General features: G+C 40.2%; 1 protein-coding gene across 1 annotated transcript in view; it reads right to left on the bottom strand.

The window, feature by feature from the left end:
• GOLM1 (golgi membrane protein 1) overlaps positions 1–12940 on the bottom strand; it is a 113412-nt gene extending 100472 nt beyond the window's left edge. The window contains exon 1 of the mRNA XM_043968798.1: positions 12809–12940. The gene's annotated coding sequence lies outside the window, so the exon portion shown is untranslated. The remainder of the gene's footprint in view (positions 1–12808) is intronic.
• Positions 12941–13335: the final 395 nt, after the last annotated feature.

The following is a 13335-nucleotide window of genomic DNA, read 5'->3' as shown; positions in this document are numbered from 1 at the left end:
TCTGACCACATTTCCTTTGAAATTCTCCCGACTCTGGGCTGGCCTTAAAAAAGATCTGGCTAAAAAGGGAAAAGGACCCACATGTACAAAAAATATTTATAGCTGCTCTTTTTGTGGTGGCAAAGAATTGGAAATTGAGGGGCTGCCCATTAATTGGGGAATGGCTGAACAAGCTGTGGTATTATGAATGTAATGGAATTCTATTTCGATGTAAGAAACGATAAGCAGGAGGAGTTCAGAGAAACCTGGAAGGACTTGCATGAACTGATAAGTGAGACGAGCAGAACCAGAAGAACATTATACACAGTATCATCAACATTATGTGTTGATCAACTATGATAGACTAGATTCTTCTCACCAATACAACAGTACAAGAAAGTTCCAAAGGACTCATGATGGAAAAGGCTCTCCAAATCCGGGGGAAAAAAAAAATTGTGGAATATGGATGCTGATTGAACCATACTATTTCTTTTGGTTTGGGTGCTGTTGTTTTTCTTTTTTGAGGTTTTTCCTTTTTGCTCTGATTCTTCTCTTATAACATGACTAATGCAGAAATATATTTGATGTTATTATATATAGAAAAATTTTTAAAACCTAAATCAGATTACCTGCTGTCTTAGGGAGGTGGAAAGGGAGGGAGAAAAATTTGAAATTGGAAATCTTTTCCTTTTTCTTTTTTTTTGCAGGGCAATGAGGGTTAAGTGACTTGCCCAGATTCACACAACTAGTTAAGTGTCAAGTGTCTGAGGCTGGATTTGAACTCAGGTCCTCCTGAATCCAAGGCCAGTGCTTTATCCACTGCACCACCTAGCTGCCCCCGAAATTGGAAATCTTATCAAAACAAATGTTGAAAACTATCTCTACATGTAACCAGAAAATAATAAAATACTTTTATTTTTTAAAAAAAAGAAAGGTCTGGCTAGGCTCTCTGGGTCTCATAAAACCCCATTATTTTCTCACAGAGATGAAAGGTGGGGAAATGAGTGGCCATCTTCTCAATCAGACAAGAGACCATGCCTGGACGGTTTAATCGTTTTATCTCTGGGACTTGGGCCCCGAGCACCACCACCACTACCACCAGTGCCACCCTTCTCATTAGTGTCTGCCTTCTTGTACTACTATTTCAGGAAGATCCTGGCTATGCTTTATTTCACTCCCTACTCCCAAGCTACCTTCTGCTCCAATTCCCTTCTCTCCAGTTCTAGAACCATGACCAAATCAACTCAACACTGTTCCTGAGAAGGATATGGCAATCTACTCCCTGTGGGCCGAATGACCATCTCCTAAATTTTCCTGATGCAATGGAAATATATTTAGTCACTTGCTACTAAAAGATGTGTTTGTGTGTGATGGTGTTATTGCTTTCAGATTTGTGAAGGTTTTTAATTTTTGTAAAATTTATGTTATTGTTGTTGTTGTCGTCTATCTCACCCAGGCTGAAGTGCAGGGGGGCATTCCCAAGCTTATCCCACTCTGATCAACAGGGATGCTCCCTTTCCAGACTGGGTCCCCATTCATCCCTTCTTAGGCTACTTGGTTCAATATGTCCACAAAGCATGATAAGAGCTAAGGAAAATCCAGACAAAGTGCTCCGGACAAATACTTTCAGCTGGAAGAGTGAAGCAGGAAAGCTTCCTGAAAGAAGTCCCCAATTCTCCATTATCTCAAAAACACTGACCATGTAAAAAGCACTAGGCAGTGAGAAGGCAAAGATTTTAAAAGATAGAGAGTAATGCTAAAGTGAACTCTTATTTAAAATAACTTTGAGCTGAGCAAATTTAATATTAACTTCAAATGCTCATTCTGAAGCTTTCCCCTCTTATAATTTAACATTCAGAAAGCCTGTGGGGCTTCAGACAACCTAGACCGAATGGAAGTTAGTCTGTGTAAGATGACAGAGCTTTAATGGGTCCCTCTTGACTAAAGCATTTGTAGGATAGTATCAAGTTAACTGTCAGTGGTCCAGATTTAAAATGACAAGAGCAATCCATTTCAGGCCACGGTTCAAGAATTCCAATGATACTGAGAGATATCTAGCTTCTAAAAACTTTCTATTCCAACTAATCATTATTGCATTATAATTCTGTCTCACTTAGGAAGTCACCCCGGCATTGCTGACATCTATATGGTCTTATAGCTTAAATTACATGAGGCAGCATGGTACAAAGAGAGTCTTGGTACTGGTGTCAGAGGACCTGGGTTCAAACCTGCCTCTGATGCCCACTACCTGCAAGGCACAACCTCTCTGGACCTCAGTTTCTTCATCTATAAAATTGGGGGAGGTTCTTAACCTGAAACTTGGTGAGTTTGTTTTGGTTTTTGTGGGTTTTTTTAGTATTTTGATAATTGCATTTCATTACAGTTGGTTTCCTCTGTAATCTTATGTATTTTATTTTATGCATTTAAAAAGATTATTCTGAGAAGAGGACTATAGGTTTCACCAGACTGCCAACACAACAAAAAGGAAAAGAACCTCTATATCAGAGGGACTCTGAAGTCCCTTTCAACTATAGATGGATGGTCTGATGACATGCTTTTGATCTAAACAACAACCCTTTGAAGCAGGTGGTACCAATGAACTTAACTCCAGTCAGAAACAAAAACAGAGAAGTTAGGTGACTCCCACAATGTCACACAGCTCTTAAATATCAAAAGATTGAGTCCAATCCAGACTTGCTGTCTCTCAAATGCAAGCCCCCACTTCTATACCACATCCCTAAAAGGAATACTATTACACTGTTAAAAACAAAGGCTGCATGTTTCCTGCTGAAAACCATCACAAAAAGTAAAGTTTCTTTATGACCTAAAACAAAACAAAAACCACTTGATGGCATATTTAGATAATGGTTCTAAATTGCTTTTTTAAAAAGCACTAACTTACCATTTAAAAATGGATCCTGCTTGTTTTAATATCCTTTTTATATAATGACTAAAAATGGAATACTTTAATAAGATTGTCTATTAAGAAGAAAAACATAATGTTTCACAAAGGAGATTTATATGGTGTGTTTTTCTTCTAAAAGTAGACAAGACCTACTTTCAGAAAAAATATCACCGGGAGAATTGCAGGAAATAATCAGGAAGCAGGGTTCACCAAGGATTATGAGCATGAAGAAAACTTTTTTGGACTTCCAGAAATAGTAAGACAGACCTTTCTAACTATTGCCTTCATCTTAATTCTGCCTTCTAATCCATATATCCTAAGTAATAAGGGGGGAAAGAAAGCACAACTGAATAAAAGTGATAAGAATACCAGTTCAAGGGGCAGCTAGGTGGTACAGTGGACACTAGCTGTGTGACTCTGGGCAATCACTTAACCCCAACTGCATCACCAAAAAAAAAAAAAGTAGTCTTGTAATTAGAAAAAAAGTACTATTAAGAAAAGAAAGAGGGGCAGCTAGGTAGTGCAGTGGATAGAGCACCAGCCCTGGAGTCAGGAGGACCTGAGTTCAAATCCAGCCTCAGGCACTTAACACTTACTAGCTGTGTGACCCTGGGCAAGTCACTTAACCCCAACTGCCTAAAAAAAAAAAAAAGAAAAGAAAAGAAAGAAGAAAAAGGTGTAAAATCTTCCAACACAAACAGATCACAAGACCCTCAATGGAGTGTCTATGTCAGTCTATGTCAGTCAAAGACATAGACACTCCAAGGAAATTCGACAGAAGAATCAAGTCTGGAATTTAGAATCAGAAAGACCTGAATTTAAATCCTACTTCAAACACTTACTAACAGAGTAGCCTGAGTTACCTGAACAAGTCACTTAAATGTTTGCTGTCTCAGCTTCCTCAACTATAAAAAGTAGATATAAAACTACTTCACTGGATTGCTGGGAGCATCAAATGAGTTAACACATGTAAAGTGTTTTGTAAACATTATGGCACTATATGAATGTTAACTACACATATAAAATCTGACATGAAAGTGAAGTGACAGGCAACAGGAGATGTTTTTTAATTGCTGTTTACAGTATTAGAAAGGAAGTGTGGTATACTGGAGAGAGCACTGTCCTTGGAAACATTAAGACTTCAGTTCAAATCCTACCCTTGACATTAAACGAAGGGTAAGTCAATTCAATTCAACAAAGATTCATTAATCTTCTAGGTTATAAGAAGTTTGCTAGGTACCAGGGATACAAAGACCAAAATACAAAAATCTCTGTGTTCTGGATGCTTACATTCTAAGCCTGTTTTTTATCTGTCAAATGGGGACAATACCTGTACTTCCCTGGATTAACCTAAGGATGATAATAATAATAATAATTAATAATAATGTTAAACTAGCATTAACCAAAAGGCCCTCCATGCATGACATCCAATAATATGTGAAAGAAGCTCCCAACAAACTGTCATGCTGATTTTTGTTTTGTTTTGTTTTGGTTTTTTTGTGGGGCAATGGGGGTTAAGTGACTTGCCCAGGGTCACACAGCTAGTAAGTGTCAAGTGTCTGAGGCCGGATTTGAACTCAGGTACTCCTGAATCCAGGGCCAGTGCTTTATCCACTGTACCACCTACCTGCCCCGATGCTGATTTTTAAAATAAAACAGAGGGACTCAATGATGACAATTCAGAATGAACTTAGTGATAACAGATATCACAGACAGAGTCATCTCAAGGAGCCCAGGCTTACTGATCAATGTACATTATGCAAATGGCCAAAAGGGCAACACAATACTGCAGGCTGCAAAAATTGAGCACTTATGAAATAACTCCATACATAGCATTACCTTAGGAATCTCCAAGGAGATAAGAATGCCCCAAGAGTTAAATCAACTCTAGGACTACTGGCAGGGCCTTGCTCTCATTGACAAGCTAACTTCTTCCATTCTAAGAAGAAAATATGGAGAGAATCTAGGAGGGAAGAAGAAGCACATAGGAGCCAGTAAGCAGCGATGGGGGTTGGGGGAAAGAATCGCCAGGACTCCAGAATCTGGGTGATATGACTGAAGAATGTAGGGATAGATAACTGTCGCTGAAAACCCCTCCAGACTACAGCAATTACTTTTCCCTTCTTCCCCTTAGGCTAACACTCTTCAGCACAGGAAAATACATTTCTTAAAAAGTTTGTTTAAGGGCAGCTAGGTGGCATAATGGATAAAGCACTGGCCCTGGATTCAGGAGGGACCTGAGTTCAAATTTGACCTCAGTCACTTGACACTTACGAGCGGTGTGACCCTGGGCAAGTCACTTAACCCTCATTGCCTCACCAAAAAAAGGAGAAAAGAAAAAAAAGAAAAAAGTTTGTTTAAACATTTAGTTAAATCTTTTAAATCTGCAATTTTGACAAATCCTGTAAATTAACAGTTATCCCTTCCACATCTAGGGGGTTAGAGGCACAGTGCCTTCATGATCCCAAAAATCTGAGTAAACACTGTTGGCCTTCCCTTTGTACCAGAGAAGAAGAAAAATGTGACTATTTATGGTAAAAGATAAAATTCTGTTGAATATAATACTATCCATATATTTTACACATTTCTGAGTTTCTAAACTTTTTCTGTGTCATTTGCTGGCCTTTGTGTGTTGTCTGCAGCTCCCACAAAACTCCCCATTTAATTTCTTATGCCGACCCAAATGTGGAAGGGATAATTGTACTCATTTTGCTGATCTAGGTAAGTCATTCAAATGGACAACTAGGAGAGAGCCTCTTGGGAGGAGGGAGTGCTCTAAAACTGCCCTCTTTTGATAGAGTTCCATCTCTGGCTGGGGACCCAGAATTTAGAGGATTATGATTCATTTTTACAGCTTCCTAAGGCAAAAAGAATACTTAAACTGGGTTCCTCTGGGCAATGAATCAACCATGGCCAGGAGGGGTATGACAGATGAGGCTGGCACTGAGCCTGACCCACAGACATCTTCCTGGGCTTGGTTTGAGCTATTCCTAAAGGGAATGGGGCCCAAAGACAGTTAGGATGAGTAAAAGTCACTGCCAACCCTGTTACCAGCACAACATAGGACCACTTCATAGCCACTAACTACACCTAGCAACACATGATTTGGTGGCTACCAACCTGCATCAGAAGCAACACATGATTTGATGGCTACCAACCTGCATCAGAAGCTGGCTTTCTTTCATAAACTTTGTTGTTGAGTCATTTCAGTCATGTCTGACTCTTAATGACCCCATTTGGGGTTTTTTTGGCAAAAATGCTGGAGTGGCTTACTATTTTCTTCTCCAGCTCATTTTACAGATGAGGAAACTAAGGCAAACAAGATTAAAAGTGACTTGCCGGGGCAGCTAGGTGGCACAGTGGATAAAGCACCGGCCTTGGATTCAGGAGTACTGGGTTTCAAATCTGGCCTCAGACACTTGACACTTACTAGCTGTGTGACCCTGGACAAGTCACTTAACCCCCATTGCACCACCAAAAAAAAAAGTGACTTGCCCAGGGTCACACAGCGAGTAAAATATATGATTTTAACTCATGAATATGAGTCTTCCTGATTTCAAACCCAGTATTCTATACACTGTGACACCCCATATTACAAATAACAGACCTCAAAAATCCAACAACTAATCTGTATTGGAACCAAACCAATCATAAATAGAATTGTTGTCCAGTCACCTAAGCGTAATACTGAACTATAAACATTTAAGAATATTAATAGGTAGCAATAACTAATAAATAGCAATAATTATAATCTCCCAGCTACATAAAACAAATACCTTTCAAAATACAGATACTTAGCAGAAGAAATAAAAATCTCATAAAAATGGGTATATGTCATTCTTGTCATACTGTCTACTCCTGGATTTGTCCCAAAGATGCTTTCAGTGAGTCTTCAGAAGATAAGCTTATGTCCCAACATTTCTATTCAATTATAAAAAGTCATTATTTTATCCATCTGTGCAATATTCTACAGACCATTAACTACAAAAGAATAATGGCAGGAAAGCAACCTGTCCCAGAATCATTTTTATCTGAACTCCCATCAAGGAATGAGACAAATACAAATAATATATTAGAAGTTCATACTCCTTTATAAACCAACAACTGACAAAATCCCATTCTGCAAAGACAAATCTCAAAAGATTGAGACTATAACAAATAAACTGTATTAGAACTAGAGCATCAGCACAGAAATAATTTGCCCACAATCAACTGGGCATAACAGTGACCAATTAAAAAAAAATCTAAAAACAACCTTTTCATAGATATTACCATACTGAATATTCATAACCTCCAGACTATGCAGAACGAATGACTGATGATGAAGCATGCTACACACTGCCTGACCAAAAGATAATGGACCCAAGATGCAGAGACAGATTTTCAGACAGGGCCAATGCAGAGCTTCATTTTGTTTACTAATCATATTTTTTTACAAAGACTTCATTTCTTTTTCTTTTCCAGAGAAGAGATAGGGCAGTAGAGAAGGAAGGAAGGAAAGGAAGAAGGGAGGGAGGGGAGAGAGGAAGGAAGGGGAGGGGATTGAAACATCTACTTTTAAATACACAGAAGAGAAGAAAGACAAGGAAGAACCAAAGACACACTGGATAGCTTTGAAAGTCACATATTGAACTTATTGTGTATTTGAAAAAAAAAAAGGTTATCCATTACAGAGATAGCTATACAGTTTCATGTATAGATAGTCCTTTTCTTCTGTTATACTATGTATATGGAAAGCCCCATTTTATTTGGAGTTTAAGTTTGCAATTTTTAAAATAAAATTTTAAAAATTATGTGGAATGAAAAGATCTCAACTTATAAAGACTCAATGGGAAAAAAAAATCCAAACCATATGTGCACAAGATGAAGCATACTTCATCCCTATCATCCTGTCTGCTACTGGAGTTGCCCCAAGGATACTTTCAGTAAACCTACAAAGATAAACGTATATGCCGACAATTTTATTTAGTTAAAAAAAGCAATCATAGGGGGCAGCTAGGTGGCGCAGTGGATAGAGCACCGGCCCTGGAGTCAAGAGGACCTGAGTTCAAAGCTGGCCTCAGACACTTAACGCTTACTAGCTGTGTGACCCTGGGCAAGTCACTTAACCCCAATTGCCTCACTAAAAAAAAAAAAAAGGCAATTATATCCACCTCTGCAATCGTGAAAATGTTACACACACACACACACACACACACACACACACACACACACACGGAACCTGTAGAATAGTGACCTGTTCTAAGATCACTTCTATCAGAATTCCATTGAATATAAAATGAGAACTAGAAAAATAATAAAAACTATAGCACCTGACATTTATATCATGTTTTAAGGCTATCAAAGCACATCGCATTTACTCCTCACACTAGTTTCAAGAGAATACTGCTATTTTTTATCTCAATCTTACAGATGTTGCTTGTGCTTATTCTAGAAGAGGGCCATGACATCTGGGCGATGTCATGACTTTCACTGAATTGGATTTAAATGAGGGAGAGCTGTGCAAGGTCACCAACCCCACTCTCTCTTCCAGTCATCTGGGTCCAGTGGCAAGATATATATATATATATATATATATATATATATATATATATATATATGACAGGACAACTGGAGATGGGCCCTAATGTTTAAGGCAATTAGGGTTAAGTGACTTGCCCAGAGTCTCACATCTAGTGTTTGAGGTGACATCTGAACTCAGGTCCTCTTGAATGGAGGGCACCATCTAGAGGCCCCTAATGTTACAAATAAGGAAACCAAGGAGGGGGTCAAATGAGAAACATCTCTATATCCCTTAAAATATTATAATGACTGGGAGTCTATTTGCCAAGACAAACCCAGGAACTCTATTATCACAATTACAAAACACTTCACACAAATCAAATCAGACCTAAATAACTGGAAAAATATCAATTGCTCATGGATAGGCCAAGCTAATATAATAAAAATGATAATTCTACCTAAATTAATTTACTTATTCAGTGCCATACCAATCAGACTACCTAAAAATTATTTTATAGAGCTAGAAAAAATAATTACAAAATTCATCTGGAAAAACAAAAGGTCAAGAATATCAAGGGAAATAATGAAAAAAAAATGCACAGGAAGGTAGACTAGCTGTACCAAATCTGAAGCTTTACTATAAAGCAGCAGTCATCAAAACTATCTGGTACTGGCTAAGAAATAGAGTGGAGGATCAATGGAATAGGTTAGGCACAGGAGATACAGTAGTAAATTACCTTAGTAATATACTGTTTGATAAACCCAAACACTCCAGCTTCTGGGATAGGAATTCAATATTTGACAAAAACTGCTGGGAAAACTGAAAGTGAGTATGGCAGAAACTAGGCATAGACCAACATCTTACACCTTATAATAAAATAAGGTCAAAATGGGTACATGATTTAGACATAAAAGGTGATACCATAGGTAAATTAGGAGAGGAAGGAATAGTTTACCTCTCAGATCTTTGGAAAGGAGAACAGTTTATGACCAAACAAGAGATAAAGAATATTATGAAATGCAAAATGGATGATTTTGATTATATTAAATTAAAAAGGTTTTGTACAAACAGAAGCAATGCATGCAAAATTAGAAGGCAGACAGAAAACTGGGAAACAATTTTTATAGCCAGTACTTCTGATAAAGGCCTCATTTCTAAAATATATAGGGAACTAAATCAAATTTATAAGAACCCAAGTCATTCCCCAATTGAGAAATGGTCAAAGGATATGAACAGGCAGTTTTCTGATGAAGAAATCAAAGCTATCTATTGCCATATGAAAAAATGCTCTAAATCACTAGTGATTAGAGAGATGCAAATAAAAACAACTCTGAGGTACCACCTGACACCTATCAGATTGGCTAATATGACAAAAAAGGAAAATAACAAATGTTGGAGAAGCTGTGGAAAAATTGGAACACTAATGCATTGTTGGTGGAGTTGTGAATTGACCCAACCATTCTGGAGAGCAGTTTGGAACTATGCCCAAAGGGCTATAAAGCTGTGCATACCCTTTGACCAAGCAATACCACTATTAGGTCTTTTTCCCAAAGAGATCATAAAAAAGGGAAAAGGACCTATATGTACAAAAACATTTATAGCTGCTCTTTTTGTTGTGGCAAGGAATTGGAAATTGAGGGGTTGCCCATCAACTGGGGAATAGCTGAACAAGTTGTGGTATATGAATATAATGGAATACTATTATGCTGTAAGAAATGATGAGCAGGCAGATTTCAGAGAAACCTGGAAGGACTAGCATGAACTAATGATGAGTGAGATGAGCAGAACCAGGAGAACATTGCACATGGTATCAACAACATTGTGTGTTGATCAACTATGATAGATTTGATTTTTCTCAACAATACAATGGTCCAAGATAGTTCCAAAGGACTCATAATGGAAAATGCTCTCCAAATCCAGGGGAAAAAAAACTGTTGAATCTGGATGCAGATCAAACCATACTATTTCTATTGTTTTTGTTGTTGCTGTTTTTCTTTTTTGAGGTTTTTCCTTTTTGCTCTGATTCTTCTCTCATTACATGACTAATGCAGAAATATGTTTAATGTGATTGTACATATATAACCTATATCAGATTACTTGCTGTCTTGGGGAGGGTGGAGGGAGGAGATGGATGGAGAAAATTTTGAAACTAGAAATCTTATAAAAACAAATGTTGAAAATTATCTCTAAATGTAACTGGAAAATAATAAAATATTTATGTGGAAAAAATATTATAGTGACAATCCTCCCCCACTATTTTCTTTTTTTGCCCTCTAAACAATCTCTTTCATTCCTGTAAGTAACTGGTAGGAAGCCTAGTAAGAACCTGATACTCTTGGCAGAAATTCAAAATTACTTTAAAACTCCAGTTTCTACTATTTAACTATAATATCCCATCATCCAATTTGCCTCTATGCTGAAGTCAAATTTAACACATTAATAGCTATTGTGGGAGCAGCTAGGTGGTACAGTGGATAAAGCACTGGCCCTGGACTCAGGAGGACCTGAGTTCAAATCCAGCCTCAGATACTTGACACTTACTAGCTGTGTGACCCTGGGCAAGTTACTTAACCCTCATTGCCCTGGCCCCTCCCCCCAAATTAATTATGGTCTAGAAATAAACTATTTTCTTCTCATAAGGAATTACTTTATATAAAAGTCACATAAAGAGCAGGGGAAAGAGCATCAGTGGTGATTCTGTAAAGGAATCAAAAGGACAGCCATTACAAAGGTGTATATAAAATATATCTCCAGGGACAGCCAGTCTGAAAAAATCCAGAAATACATTATTATTGTTGAGTCATGTCTGGCTCTTCGTGACCCATGTGGCATTTTCATGGCAAAGATATTGGAGTGGTTTGCCATTTCCTTCTCCAGCTCATTTAACAGATGAGGAAAGTGAGGCAAACAGGGTGAAGTGAATTGACCAGGGTCACAGGCTAGTAAGTATCTGAAGCTAGATTTGAACTGAGGAAGCTGAGTCTTCCTGACTCCAGGCCCAGCACTCTGCACCACACATGGCAAAGGCCTAAATTTGTACCCACCTCATATCCTTAAACTAAGTAATGCCAAGTCCAAATGACAGCTGCTGAATATTCTACTGGATAAATGGACCTTTCCCGGAATCACCCACTCCCTCTTCAATTTTCCTTGGGTTATACTTTAACTTAGAGCTGGAAGTCCCTCCCCCCCCCCAAACAACTGAGGAATTTTCCAAGGGAAAAGTCACAGAAACTTGTTTTCCCAAATTGAAAAATGGTATGAAGTCTTGTAAAAGTGGGTAGCTTCCCAATATCACAAAGACAATTTCATCAGTAATGTAAAAAAAAAAAAGCAATGGAAAATAACGATTTTTTTAAAACCCTTGGTTCTATCACAGGTTGGCCATTAAGTCAGTTATAACACTGGTACTTTAAGACCCATTCCAACAACAAAAAGTGTTGTCATAGGAAGGTTTCCACTTCAACAGCGTTAAAGTTTTGCCTCGCCCCAACACCACCACAACGATGCACCCACACATAGCGTAACCCATCCTGTTTCCTCTCTCTTTTGAGAGACACTCCTTCATGTTTCACGAAATGAGCTTAAGTGAGTCTCTGGATGCAGACGGGACGCTGATGGAGACTAGCAACCAGCAAGGTGCCCGCGGACCGCAGGAAGCCCTGGTTCCTCTTCCCCGTCCCAGCCACCCCCTGCCCCAACTGCACCTGCCCCAAATCACCCCTTCCCCGGTGATAACATAGGAAAACAAAATGAAGACCAAAAAATCTCAGGGATACAGGCAGAGGTGAATAAGTCACTCGTTTTTCTCCCACCCTCCTATATCGGCTGAGCAAATAGACTTATATAGTTTAGAACAGGAACTTCATTTTCCCAATGAGGATATATTTTATTTTTTGACATTAACATTCATGACAGAACCCAAGAACAAAAAAGAATCAGTGAACCGAGAGCATGCTAATGAGGAACATGGGTGGGGGGACCCCTCCACTGGAGCAGAGCATCTTTGCAAAGAATGCCAGACCTCTCCAGGGGCGGCGGGGTGGGGTGGGGAGAGAGAATGGAAACTAGACACAGAACTGGCGGGGAAGGAGGGGGCACCAGAGCAGCAAGCGACCTTCTCTCGGGCGATATGAAACCGGTGCCCTCTCTAACGTAGAAGGTACGGATCCTGTAACTCAACTGAAAATAAAACAAAGCCGACAAACAACAGATCGCCTGGGAAAGACGAGGTGTGTGTGTGGGGGGGGGGTCCCCAAAGGAAAGCAGCGTGGAGCTCTAAGGTCTAAGTTACTCCAGCAGAGGAAAGAGAAAGGAAGAGAAGGAAAGATGGGGGTGAGGGTAGAGATGAGCAAAAGCAAGGAGGGAAGGAAGGACAGAGAGCGCCCAGGAAACGGGCTGCTCCAACTCCTCGGACTCACCTTCTTCCCTCCCGGATCGGGCGGCTCGTGGCTCGTGGCTCTCCGGGCCCTCTCACTCCAGAGCTAGAGCTCTGCGGGCCTCCGCAGTTGGACCTTCCCCGCCCCCAGCTCCCCACCGCTTGGCTCTCCCACCAGCCTTCCTCCTCCTCCTTTATGCCCTCGCTTAGTCCCCGGAACTCAGCGGCCACCACCTCCTCAGTCCGTCCACCCCGGAGGGAGCCTGCGCCCTTTGACTCCAACCCCAACCCAGCCGCTGCCTCTTGAAGCAAAATCCCCGCCCTCTGGGGCTGAACCGCGCAGCTGGCCGGGACGCGTCTGCAGCCTGGAGAGGGAAAGGTGGAGCGTGGAGAAAGAGGCTGCAAAGGTTTGCGCCCAAGCCGCAACCGCCAGCGCCGCGCTGCAAGCTGGGCTGGGCAATGCGGAGGGGGAGGGGGCGGCAAACGGGGAGTAGGGGGGAAGCTGTCACTGAGGGGGCCTGGAGGTGGAGAGAGGGGGGCGGGGAGGACGGGACACGCCGCAGCGCAGCC

The sequence above is a fragment of the Dromiciops gliroides genome, chromosome 1 (assembly GCF_019393635.1).
Source record: "Dromiciops gliroides isolate mDroGli1 chromosome 1, mDroGli1.pri, whole genome shotgun sequence".
NCBI classification, from domain to species: Eukaryota; Metazoa; Chordata; class Mammalia; order Microbiotheria; family Microbiotheriidae; genus Dromiciops; species Dromiciops gliroides.
Note: the sequence above shows the minus strand (reverse complement) of the source record. Positions and strands in the feature narration are given on the sequence as shown.